Source organism: Echinops telfairi, unplaced genomic scaffold (assembly GCF_000313985.2).
Source record: "Echinops telfairi isolate 266 unplaced genomic scaffold, ASM31398v2 ScPeMD7_53;HRSCAF=182, whole genome shotgun sequence".
Taxonomy (NCBI): domain Eukaryota; kingdom Metazoa; phylum Chordata; class Mammalia; order Afrosoricida; family Tenrecidae; genus Echinops; species Echinops telfairi.
This window is the reverse complement of record NW_022103951.1, coordinates 18,578,308-18,590,265: the sequence shown is the minus strand read 5'-3', so window position 1 is coordinate 18,590,265 and position 11,958 is coordinate 18,578,308. Positions and strand designations below refer to the sequence as shown.

The 11,958-nt window shown below is 48.9% G+C and overlaps 1 protein-coding gene across 2 annotated transcripts in view; it reads left to right on the top strand.

Annotated features, from left to right (window-relative positions):
* The first annotated feature begins 345 nt into the window (after positions 1-345).
* Positions 346-11,958, top strand: part of CLCN4 (chloride voltage-gated channel 4) — a 62,714-nt gene continuing 51,101 nt past the window's right edge. The window contains exon 1 of one of the 2 annotated variants that reach the window (XM_045290689.1): positions 346-493. The gene's annotated coding sequence lies outside the window, so the exon portion shown is untranslated. Of the gene's footprint in view, positions 494-2,150; positions 2,185-11,958 lie in introns of those variants that run through there. The other variant, XM_004709978.2, reaches the window with a different exon arrangement.

Sequence of the window (11,958 nt, the reverse complement as noted above, 5' to 3'; positions counted from 1 at the left end):
AAAAAAATCCAAACCATAAAGAAATCCCCGATCTACTGCTGTCCAGTGGATTCCGACTGGACGGAAGGGGCCTGCAGAGGACTCTTCGCAGCGGTGCTTTGCTAAGCACAGGAGTGCATATCCTATTAACCCCTCCCCAAGCGACTCTTGGAACTCCGGTCACAGTCAGAGGGCGGGCCGTGCTGTGCTGTGTCAGGACTGCTGGCTTCCCTCTGGACTCGAAAGCACCCAGCACAGAAGGCGGACGAGCTTGGCACCCGCCTTGGGGGCCTCCGGTGCCAAGAGGTGACTGAGCCGGCTGAGCAGGGCTTGAGTGGCTGCGCTGCGCACGTGATGCTCTCGGGCCCTCTGGGCTCCCGGAGCTGCAGTCAACATTTGCCTCTGGCAGGAATATGAACTTGTCAGGTCCTGTCTTCATCCACCCCTCCACCCAAAGGCGCAGTGGCTCCCTGTAGCGTCGAAACTGTCTCGCCAAGGAATCTGAAAGCCAAAGGTAAAGGATCATTCCGAAGGACAGATGAGAAAGGGGACCGAGAAGGTCACACTGCCACTATGTTGATTTTTAAAAGTGGCTGTTGAAAATAATTGATCACTGTGAGAGACAAGGACCTTCTTTATCCCCAAATTAGCGACAGACCTCCGGAACAGAGATTTGGTTAATCTGGAGGGAAGGGGGAGGAGGGGGGCTTGGGGAGTGGAGGGACCCGGGTTAAATATAAACCCCCAACTCAAACCTGTGGTTGTGGATTAACATCTCATGGAGACCCTATGGGACAGAGTAAAACGTCTCCAATAGGGTTTCTTTATGGAAGCAGACTGGTAACATCTTCCTACCAGGGAGTCGCGCAAAGCACCTGACCTCTCGGTTGGCAGCGCAACTCTTCCCGGCTGGCTACACCACCAAGGCTCTCTCAGGGTTCAACTCGGAAGGACCGGAAGCTGCTGGGATAATGAGCAAGTCAAAGGATCTCTTGCCTGTTGGAAAAAGGATCCTTTTGACTTCTCTTTGGCGGGTGTGAGCAAAGAGACAAAAGTAGGATTTAAAGTGGAGTGAAAGTGATCAACGCGAAATGGGAATACAAGGAAAACAGCTTCTGCTTCTGCCCTCTGACCATTTCAAAAGCATTGATGTGGTTTGGCTAAGAAAAACTTCATATGTTCACCGCTTAAGATTGAAATCGACAATGTCAAATTTAAGAGATGGCTACAGTTCGACTTTTCTAAGGCTTTCTAGGCAAGGCTGTTATAAATGAGCATGGTTGCCATTCTACATAGCCTCTTTATTATGAATCACTGCAGAATGTGAGAGAATGAGAAATGTGGAAAAAAATGAGTTATTGTGTATGGACTCTTGAATGTGTGAGAGATGAAACCCAGTGGCTGGAAGATTTAAGAAAACAAACACACCGAGCTCTGCACCACCAGGCATGATTTTACAGAATCAAATGTTGCAGTCACTAATGTAAATAAGTGATACCCCGGTGGTTTGCTTTGGGCAAAAGCAGATTAATCTTGAAAGTTAGCTAGTGCAAGTCATTCAAAGGTTTTGTTGTTGTTGTTGTTTTTGCTTTGTTTTAGCAGTGCGGTTAGTGTAATAAGCTTCACATGCAAGTGTTTGCGATCCTATTTGAAACACTGAGCATTTATGCAAAGTATATTCAGGAACTCTATATTTTAAGTGTCATTTTGCGTTGCACAAAAAAAATTTATCTCTGCATTGCTTTTGATCAGGAATGTTTTTGAAATGTAATTTAGGTGCAATATCTCAAACAGATAAATGTTGAAAAACAAACAAACAAACAGGAAACTGGGTTTATTTCTTTTCCTTTCCGATCCCCTTCTGGCTGGTGGTTTTGAAAGCGTGGACTCTGTCATAAATTAGCTATTTCATTCTTGTGACGTTTGTTTTCCATGATCCTTCGTGGAAGGAGCGTCGAGCTGCACACACCAAGCGAACGCCCCCAAGGGAATGCACGCATCACTGGCCGCTAGCTTCTCAGCTCCAGGGACGGGTGTGATCTTTGCCCCCATCTCCCCCACCTGCCGCGCCGAACCTAGAGGCGTCACGTGGCGCGCCGGCTCCGCCTCTTTGTGACGTCAGCGCGCTCCTGCCGTTTCTCTGGAGAAAGGATGCTCTAGGCTGTGGTCCAGGTGGGCGGCCGGCTGCGCGATGCGGCAGTTCAGGTAAGGGGCGCCCTCCCGGCCCACGGCGCCACCCAGAGCGAGCTGGGCCTGTGGCTGTGGCGGCTGCGCTGCCTGCCCATGGCCGCCTGCTGCTGTCGCCGTGCGCACCAGGCGGGGATGGCGGGTGGCAGGCCCACGCGTGACTTGGGTCCCTGCGTGCCCCTCCCTGGGAAGCGCGCAGAGGCCAGGCCTCCTCTTGCTCAGGAGGAAAACCACCTGGCATGATGACAATACTTGTATTATGAGGCGAGAAAGAGGCTATTCAAAGATGCCTGTCAACTGGTTCCAACTGTCCCTGCGCTTCTGAAATACCACATTTACCAGTTCTCTGAACAGGGCCTTGCCGGTTGGCCGTTGGCTAGTTTTTTGCCGGAGAGTGGAAACTTAGTGACTAGCGATTTCAGAGCTAGCTGTGCAGTCTACATTGGTGTACGTCGTTTTGGCAAGATGTTCTCATTTAAAAGAGAGCTCTCAAAATTGATCATTGATGCCACCCTCTCACCCCCAACCCCTTCCAGGGATTTTAAGTGGATTGAAAAATACACGTAGTCAATAAAATAAGAGAGAGGAGAGAGTGAAGCAGCCACCTACATCTCTGAGGACAAAATGGTCTTTAGAGGCGCGCCTGATGGAGAAGAATCCCCACCCCCAAACCTTCCCAGCAGTCTTCCTTTGGATCCCCTTGCTGCATAAGTAGCTTGCTGAAAGAGGGGCTCTGGTGACTCAGCGGCAGATGGAGGGGGTCAGGTGACTTTTGAGCTGGAGCCTGGCAGGCGGTGGGATTTGAATGGCTTCTTAGGAGGCTCAGGATTGGCGTTTGCATCCCTTTCACTGGCTCTAGAGGAAATTGTGCTAGGATGTGCCTTTAGGATAAAATGACCTCTATTAAATTTTTTGACATATTCTTTCATGTCAATGTGATTCTGCTGGGAACCGTGGGCTCTGTGTACTGGACTGGAGCTTTCCAGATGGAGAAACGTGAGTGTCCAGGGCGTTTGGGGCACAGCTGTCAAGCATTGTTGTTTTAATGTCTCACTGAAGAAGGCGTTTTGTCCCTGATTGCCATTTTCTCCCTTTGGTTCTGGTTGGCTATGAAAATTGAGATTTCTAGCTCCTAACTTTCCCCTATCCGCCCCCACCCCCACCCCAGCCCAACCTTAGAGCAAGGCGGAGACCTGGATTCTCCTGTGTCCCCTCAGATAAGTCACTTGGTAAAGGTGCGCCTCTGGTTTTTCACCCTCCAAGTGGTGAAGTGATTTTGAGCGGGGTTTGTTAGCCTAACTATTGACATTCAAGCTCAAGGACTCTCTAATGTAGGGCCCTTCCTGTGCACTGTAGAGTGTGGAGCCATATCTCTGGTCCCCACCCACTAGTCATTCTCTGTGGTGGGGGGTCCTGTGCACTGTGGGGAGTGAGGCAACACCCTTCGTCTCCCCCACTAGTCATTCTCTGTGGTGGGGGTCCTGTGCACTGTGGGGAGTGGGGAAGCATCCCTGTCTCCCCCACTAGTCATTCTCTGTGGTGGGGGGTCCTGTGCACTATGGGGAGTGGGGAAGCATCCCTGTCTCCCCCACTAGTCGTTCTCTGTGGTGGGGGGTCCTGTGGACTGTGGGATGTGGGGCAGCATCCCTGTCTCCCCCACTAGTCATTCTCTGTGGTGGGGGTCCTGTGCACTGTAGGGAGTGGGGAAGCATCCCTGGTCTTCCCCACTAGTCATTCCCTGTGGTGGGGGGTCTTGCATGCCATGGGGTGTGGGGCAGCATCTGGGTCCCTACCCACTAGTTATTCTCTGTGGAGGGGTCCTCCTGTGCACTGGGATGTTGAGCAGCATTCCTAGCTTCTAGCCACTTGATACCAGTTGCCCCTTTCCTTTCCTTCCACTCGTTAGGGTAACCAAACTTGTCTCCAGACATTGCCAAATGTCCCCTGGGTGGAGAACCACTGGGCTAGATAAATGTTCCTCTGGCTCCAACATTCTAGAATTCATTTTCATATGATTTGTTTGATGCTGAGCCCAAGGTCAGAAATTCCATTTCTTTTCATAATGCCATCTACATTGGAAAATACAACACCAAGGCCTTTTTATGCAGTGGTTTTCCAGAAATAGCTGACGTTAAAAAGGGGAGGGTTGTCCGTATGCCAGTTGTAGCTGGGAAGCTGGCTCGGCAGAAAGGAGAGTGTTGGGGGGTGGGGGGAAGCACTGGAGGCAAGGTGTGAGGAGACCTTGATGGAGAGGTCGCCGTATTGACATAGAAATACACATGAACAGCCAACAGTGCACGTCTCTCTCTGTCCTAGTGGGCAGAAGAGTGCCTCTTTGGGGCTGTTGTAATGATTAAATGAGCTAACATCTGGCGATGGCACTGAGTGTGATGAGGAGAGGAGGGGAGTATGTTTATGATCACCAGGGGATGGAAAAACACAACTGCTCACTCACACCAAGCGGGCACTCGCTCAAGGCAGTGGTGGCCACCCACTTTAGCACCAACCGAGGACTGGCTTTGACACCTGTGCAGGTGATAGTAGCTATGTCACCTCACCTTCCAGGAGCTTCAGGAATGCTCCACTGGGCACTCACGGGAGAATGGGAGTGGGGAAAGCACGAGCCATGGAATGTGTAATCGTCTTGACATCTGAGAGGTTCGGAGGGGTTCCAAAGAGTCCTCCGGACCTCACTTGGGAGGTCTTGAGCAATGATCTACTTTCCAACAGGTCAGCTCAAGGGGGGAGAGAAACAGCGAGGTGGCCAATATGGCCAAAGAAGAGCAATGGTTGAATCTGATTGGTGGTGTTTATTGGCCTCTTCTTAATATTCTCAGTGTTTCAAAATACATGAAAAAAATGTTAAAAAAGGAAACGCCTAGAGAAAATAAACAGAGTCTTTGGACCCCTCAGGCAGGGATTCTGATTCCTAAGGCAAGCCCCTGCCCCCCACGACATGACTGGGTGATGCAGATATTTACTGTGCTCTACTGCGAAGCAAAAAGGCTAGAAAACCCTGGTCCACTCAGAAACACCTTGGAAGAAAGAGTTGCCAATGTGCTTCTGAGAAATCGGCCACGGAAAATCCACTGGAGCCCAGTTCTACTCTGACACACATGGAGGTGTCACATGAGTCAGACTTGAGGGGCTGGAGCTGGTGGGGGGTGGGGAGAGGTTCTCTCACTGCCATCTTGTCAGTGCTGACTCATAGCGAGCCCCTGTGAGTTTCTGAGACTGTCACTGTTTACAGAAAGCCTGGTCTTTCTCCTGAGGAGCGAGGAGCCGGCCATGTGAATTGCAGCCCAACGGGTAACTCCACCACCAGGCCTCTGCGGAGGGAGGTTCTCAGGGTGCATTAAGCTTGCTCCAGGTGCCCTGATCACCTGGGCCTGTAACCTCACCTTGAGACTCTGCTTCAGAGGCCCCCACCTAGCCTACCTCCTCCCTACCCCTTTTGCCTTTTGTCCCAGTCCTAGATGGGTTCATTGGAAATTTGCCTCTGTATCCCCCTCCCCCCACGTCCCCCAGCTCCCACTTGTCCACTTGGCTCTGGTGAATTGGTTGTAGAGAAGGTCTCATCATTAACCGCATTGGCTTAACCACGTTTTCATGGTTGGCTAGAGGTAAACTGTCCTTCTGAAGGGCAGGGGTAGGCTTGCTTGATAGGCCTCGATCAATATTTTTAGCCATTCGTTTTCATTGAAATCAGGAACCTTAGTGGCACAGTGGTAATGCACTGGGCCGTGATCCACAAGGTCAGCAGTTCTACCCTGTCCTATAGGGTCGCTAGGAGACAGCATGAACTTGATGGAGTTTGGGTTTTGCTTTCATTGAAATAGTGACACCTGCACATGGTGACACTTTCTCGCAGGGTCAGGTCCTACAAAGAGAAGGCAGTCTCCTTCCCATAGCTGACCCCATCCTGCCTCACCCCCAAGGCAGCCACGGAGAAGCTTTGGAGAGATCGATCCATTCACAAGATGTCTGGGTCCATGTAGCCTTCCAGAAACTGCGCGTGTCACCTATTTTTTTTCTGTTTCATTGCGATGTCCTGTAAAATTCAGGGATCCTATTTGGTTGGTCTTGACAAGCCAGTGTTCAGAGCCCTGCTCTTTTAGCTAAACTCTAGGGCAAGATGCAACGGAGCTTCTGATTTCTAATAGGGCAGTTTACCTTTGCCTGTGTATGAACTTTATATAAATGAAATCATATGCTTGTTTCACTTGTTTCCCTCCATGTGATTCTGGGATCCATCTCAATTATTGAATATAGTGGTAGTTCATTCCATTTTCACGGAAATGGCACTTTCTGAGAGAAAAACAGAGAGCACCTGATACACCCCAGTTCCCTTGTGTGGAGACTGTTGTGTGGAGACTGTTGGATGCGCACACACTCAGGGTGGGTTCCACTGTGTGGCGGAGGGTATGGCGGGTTATGGAATCAACCGCTTCCAGATGGACATTTGTGTTAGTGGATCCTTCCACACCACTGAACACGATAGTCTTTGACTGTGAAAGCCCTGTCAAGCATCAAGTCCTCTGCGTTAATGAAGTGACTACTATGTTTAAGATCTCAGAAGTAAATGTTCTTGCTGCTCCCTGAGCCCTCTGCCACCCACATCACTTGCCCTAGGCCATTCATGTCCCAATGTCGCCTCTGAGTGACTTCCTCTTGTCAGCTCACCCTGTCCTTCACCCGTCACTCTGGCATTTCTCCAGACTCCACAGTTAGAAAGCTCACCCAAGTCTTTGCGCAGGGTGAGACGGGGCTTTGGGTGTTCCTTGAGAACAGGCTTCAGCATTGGTTGGATTGAACTGATGGAGGAGACCGGAACCTTCTTTGAGGAGGAGACTCGGATCCCTGAGGACAGATTGCCCTCCCTAAGGAGAGAGCCCTGAGGGCCTGGTTTCAGGCTGCTGACCCGCATCAGGGACAACCCAACATGCAAGCAAGGGTAGTGACAACACAGCTGTGAGATGGACGCCCTTGGTCCATATTGCTGGTTTTCTCCCATCTTCCGCAGTTTGGAGGCCCAGGATAGGTTTGGGGTTTGGCTAAGTGGGAAACACACACATTAGTTTGCTTCTCCCCTTGGGATCTCTGGTCCCTGCCCTGGTAGGGCCAGGCCTGCGGACTCATTTCTTGTGATGGGCACAGTTTCCCATACTTGGGCTGACTGTGGCCATTTTGATGGTTGACTGTGTTTCTCTGCCTCACGGGTCTTTGTTTTTCTTTGGTGAAATGGCAAACTTATTTCATACCCTTCTCCCCCCGGTGGAGCCCAGGAAGACGTTGGTTGGGTTAAAAGGGTTTTGTGTCAAGCAGAGAGGAGGTCCAACCACAACAATGACAGGCAAGTTATTTTTCGTCTTTGCCCAGTCATCCTTTTCCCCGGCCTTGCTTGCCTCCTGAACTTATGAATGGAGTGACTGAAAAGTCAGCCCTCACCTTGGTAACCTAGAATATGGGGAATCCACCCACAGCCATGTGCGTACGGCGGCTTGTTCCCCAGGGCCACATCAAACCTTCCCTTTATATATAATCTTTACAACAATGCTAGTCCCTAAGTTCCTTTGGGTATATATGGACTATCATATATCGACAGATACATAGGTTTAAATTTATGAGGCGGTGTGCTTCCTGTAAGCAAAAACTAGATTGTTATGGAAGAAGACTTGTCAGCCAGTGCTCAATGGAGGGCTTGTCTAAGGCGGTGGAAGGAGAGGACAGGAAAGGGAGTAGCCTTCTCTACAGAGTTGCGTTCCATGCGCATTTTCAGGGGCCTGGGAGCCTTCATCCACCTGTGAGGTTAGAGGGTAACAGTATAGACCCCTTAACTGAGCTCTTTCCACATAATTTAGCGAGAAAATAAAATGACCGACTGGACACTGCTTGTCCTAGCTCTTGGGGTCTGCAGTGACTATTGGGGTCTGTCGTGACTAAGGCCTTCTTGATTATGGTCTGAGGAAGGACTCTCAGGGAGCCAAATGCCACAACTAGAACCTTCCTGCTGACTCTCTGTGGCTCAGGCACGTCACTTAACCTCTCCCTGTGCCTCAGTTGGCTTGTCTGTTCCATGGGGCTGAGGGTGACAGTGCTTCATTCATAGGGTGTTCGGGAGGCCTAAATGACATGCCCCATCCATGTCAAGTGGTTAGAATGGCAGCCAGCACGTGGTGAGCCATATATAAAGTTGTTATTATTGTTGTGATGATGATGGTGATGATGATGATGATGATGATGATGATGATGATGATTTTTACAGGAAGCGAGTCTGGGGAAATTCTAAATCATTGGCTCTTGGCAGCAGTAACATGGAGACCGCAATGGCACCCTCCCCACATCATCCTTGCCCCCCCCATCCCTCCCCCCCAGGCCCTGGGATATGGGAACACTGAGCTCATTGTTTCACCCGAGGCCACACACAGTTGGCTTCACCCTCTTTCCAACTCGCAGGCAGACTGTGTTCCAAAATGTGACAAATAAGTGCTGGGCCCTGAGGCCATAGGAACCATGCCATTGGGCAGGAAGGTGAGGGCAGTGGGGGGACACAGTCTGCAGCTGGAGGAGCACCGCAGAGCGCTGGGGGACCGGGAGGGTGTGGGGAGGAGGAGGAGGAAACAGGAAGCGTGCCTTCCTCATTTCTGTGTTGGAAGGTTAGCTCCAGCAGAACTTTCAAACAGGTCGCGTTTACTTCTGGATCTGCACATGCGTTTTTGGACCTTTTCTTGTCTTAAAAAAAGATTTATTGAGATATAATTAGCATACACAATTGAATTGTCCAATCACATTAAGAAGGGTTGTGCTTTCATCACCACCATCAACTGTGGAATATTTTCCTATCATCTTGTACCCACTGCTGTTGATACTTGTCTTTTTGTGTAAGTGAAGCCACACGTATTTTCCCCTTATTTCACCAAGCATAATGGCTTCCATCGCCATCCATTTTTGTCACGTGTCTCAATGCTTCATTGCTTCTACTGGCTGAGTAGTATTCTCTTGTAGGTATGCACCACATTTCGTTGATCTCTTCATCCGTTGAGCTTTTAGGTTGATTTCTTGAACTGTTGCTTCTGTGGACATTGATTGTGAATCCAAATAAAATGAAATTATTGACTCCATCAATATGTTCTCTCTTTATCGTGCTTTTGCTGGTTGGTCCAATTGTGAGGATTCTTTCTTTCTTTACATTTGGATGTCATCCACACCAAATGCTGACGTCTTTGATCTTCATCAGTAAGTGCTTCAAGTCAGCTTCCTTTCAGCAAGCAAGGTTGTGTTATTGGCATATCTTAGGTTGGTAATAAACTCCCTCCAATCTGGACTTTGTTCTTCTTCATATAATCCCGCTTCTCCGATTATTTGCTCAGCATGCTGATGGAAAATATGTGGTGAAAGGATAAAACCCTGATGCACACCTTTCCTGGCTTTCCAACAAGCAGTATCCCCTTGTTCTGTTTGACTGATTGCCTTGGGGTCTATGTATTGGTTCCACATAAGAACAATGAAATGTCCTAGGATTCTCATTCTTCTCAATGTTATCCAGTTTGCTATGATCCACACAGTCAAATTTGCAGTCAATAAAACACAAATAAATATCTTTCTTGTATTCTCAGCTTTGAGCCAAGATCTATCTGACAGCAGCAGTGATAGCCCTTGTTTCATGGCCTCTGCTGAATACAGTTTGGATTTTTGGTGGCTTCTTGTCAGTGTACTACTGCAACTGTTTTTGAATGATCCTGAATGAAAATTTCACTTGCATGTGATATTATATTGTTTTATAATTCTCACATTCTGCCAAATTACATCATTACCTAACTGCCAACCCCCTGAGAATCATGACCGAGCCAAGTTGACACTAACCTGAACCATCACAACCAGTGTTACTTTCACATAGCCCCTTGGCATTTGCTATGCTAGACCATATGTTAATGCACAGAACAGTCAATAGTAGATTTTTAAACTATTGTTGGAAATATGAACTGTTGGATAACAAGATAGTCTATAAGTGAGGAGTAACTGTATAACAGCTATGGCAGAAAGTACATAGAGCCTATGCTACACATACACAAAGCCTAAATATATAGCTTCATGAATTGCCAAAACGCTCATGTCACCGTGACCCAGGCCAGGACATAGAACACTGCTGGCCTCTTGTATGCTCTTCTTACCTTTGTCCCATCCTTCCTCCCAGAGGAAACTATGATCCTGATTCTACTGTCTCCCTCTCTGCTTTTCTTGACCTTTTCCCCACTGCATTATCCATTCCCTAATGTCATAGATATTTCCACCTCTATGTGAGCTACAGGCCTAATAGTCTACATGAGCTCCAGCCTCATCTACCCTGGGAGCACAAGAACTAGATTGTGCCCAGCTACCTCTACCAACCATTCTGATCAAATCACAGTAGATAGACCCTGATAGAATGGGGTGTGGGGTGGAACATCCTATATATCAGAGAAAACACACTTACTGGATTGGCTGAGACTGGAGGATTCCTTGAGGGTATAGCCCTGAGTTACGCTACTACTCTTGAACTGAACTAATTAACCCTAACTTGAGCTGAAACTAACTCTCAGGGTCACCTTGTAGCTAAATAAGAAGTGAAAAAAATCGTGACTATCATCTGTAAGTACGTTACTTCTTAAAAAAACACACACCTGTATGACATCAAATGATCAACCAGCACTTTGGTGTACTTGTACGAGGGCAGGGAAAACAGATGAATAGCGCGGGAACAACCAGACCAGGAACGATGAGACTGTGATCGGTGTCACTGACATTGACGCTGCACAGGAACGGTTGAATGGGAACCTAAACTACTGTGGAAACCTTTACTGAAAATACAATTAAAAGAAGTTTTTTTTAAGTCGTCGATTTGTAAGCATACCTTTGGAAGTGTTTGAATTAAAGGGTGAGAGGGAATGGGCCCACAGGTGGGGGAGGGAATCACCCTCATATCCCTGTGGGGGTAGGAGGTTTGGGTGAGTTGAATTAGGAATTTGGGCTAAAGGGCTGAAGGCTGTGGGAGGGTCTCCAGGTAAGAGAGGCTGGACAGCAGATTATCCTGTCTGCTTTCCACACTCACCCTGCCCCCCTTTTAACATTCCATTTGCCTTTCAGTCTGCCCAGGGTTGGAGCAGGGAGTGCATGTGGGAGTGAGTGCGAGGAAGGAGGAGGCAGCCTATCTCTATTGCAGAAAACAGATTGGTGGAGGCTGTGCTGGCCTGGAAGAGCTTGGGGAGCTCCAGAGACAACTCCCCTTTGGTTGTGGCCTACCTCAGGCAGCAGGGGCTGGTGCAGCGTGCCCTCTGGTGGCCACATGGTGCCATGAAACTCCTCTGCAAAGAGCAGACACCAGTGGCAGAGCTCAGCGCCCGGTGTCAGCCAGGTTGCAAGAAAAGAGACTTTCTAAATTCGGTTTGTGATTCATCAATGTACCTTCTGGGAAACCTAGAAAAAGGATAGGCTTGGGGATAGGTGCTGTCTAACCAGATCCAGGGACTGCACTTGGAGCTGATGTGTTTTTTAAGCATGACAGGTAACCTCTAGCTCGGATGACCTTGTGCACGCTCTGATGTGATCATGGTTATGCAGGAGCCAGGGCCCCTGGAATCTTGAGGCAGTGGGATTAACTAAATAGCTGGAGATGCTTCTCTGATTCCAGGGTGTCATAGATATGACAGTGGTTCTCAACCTTCCTCATGCCGTGACGCTTTCATCCAGTTCCTCATGTGGTGGTGACCTGCCCCCACCCCCCCACCATAACATTATTTTCGTTGCTACTTCATC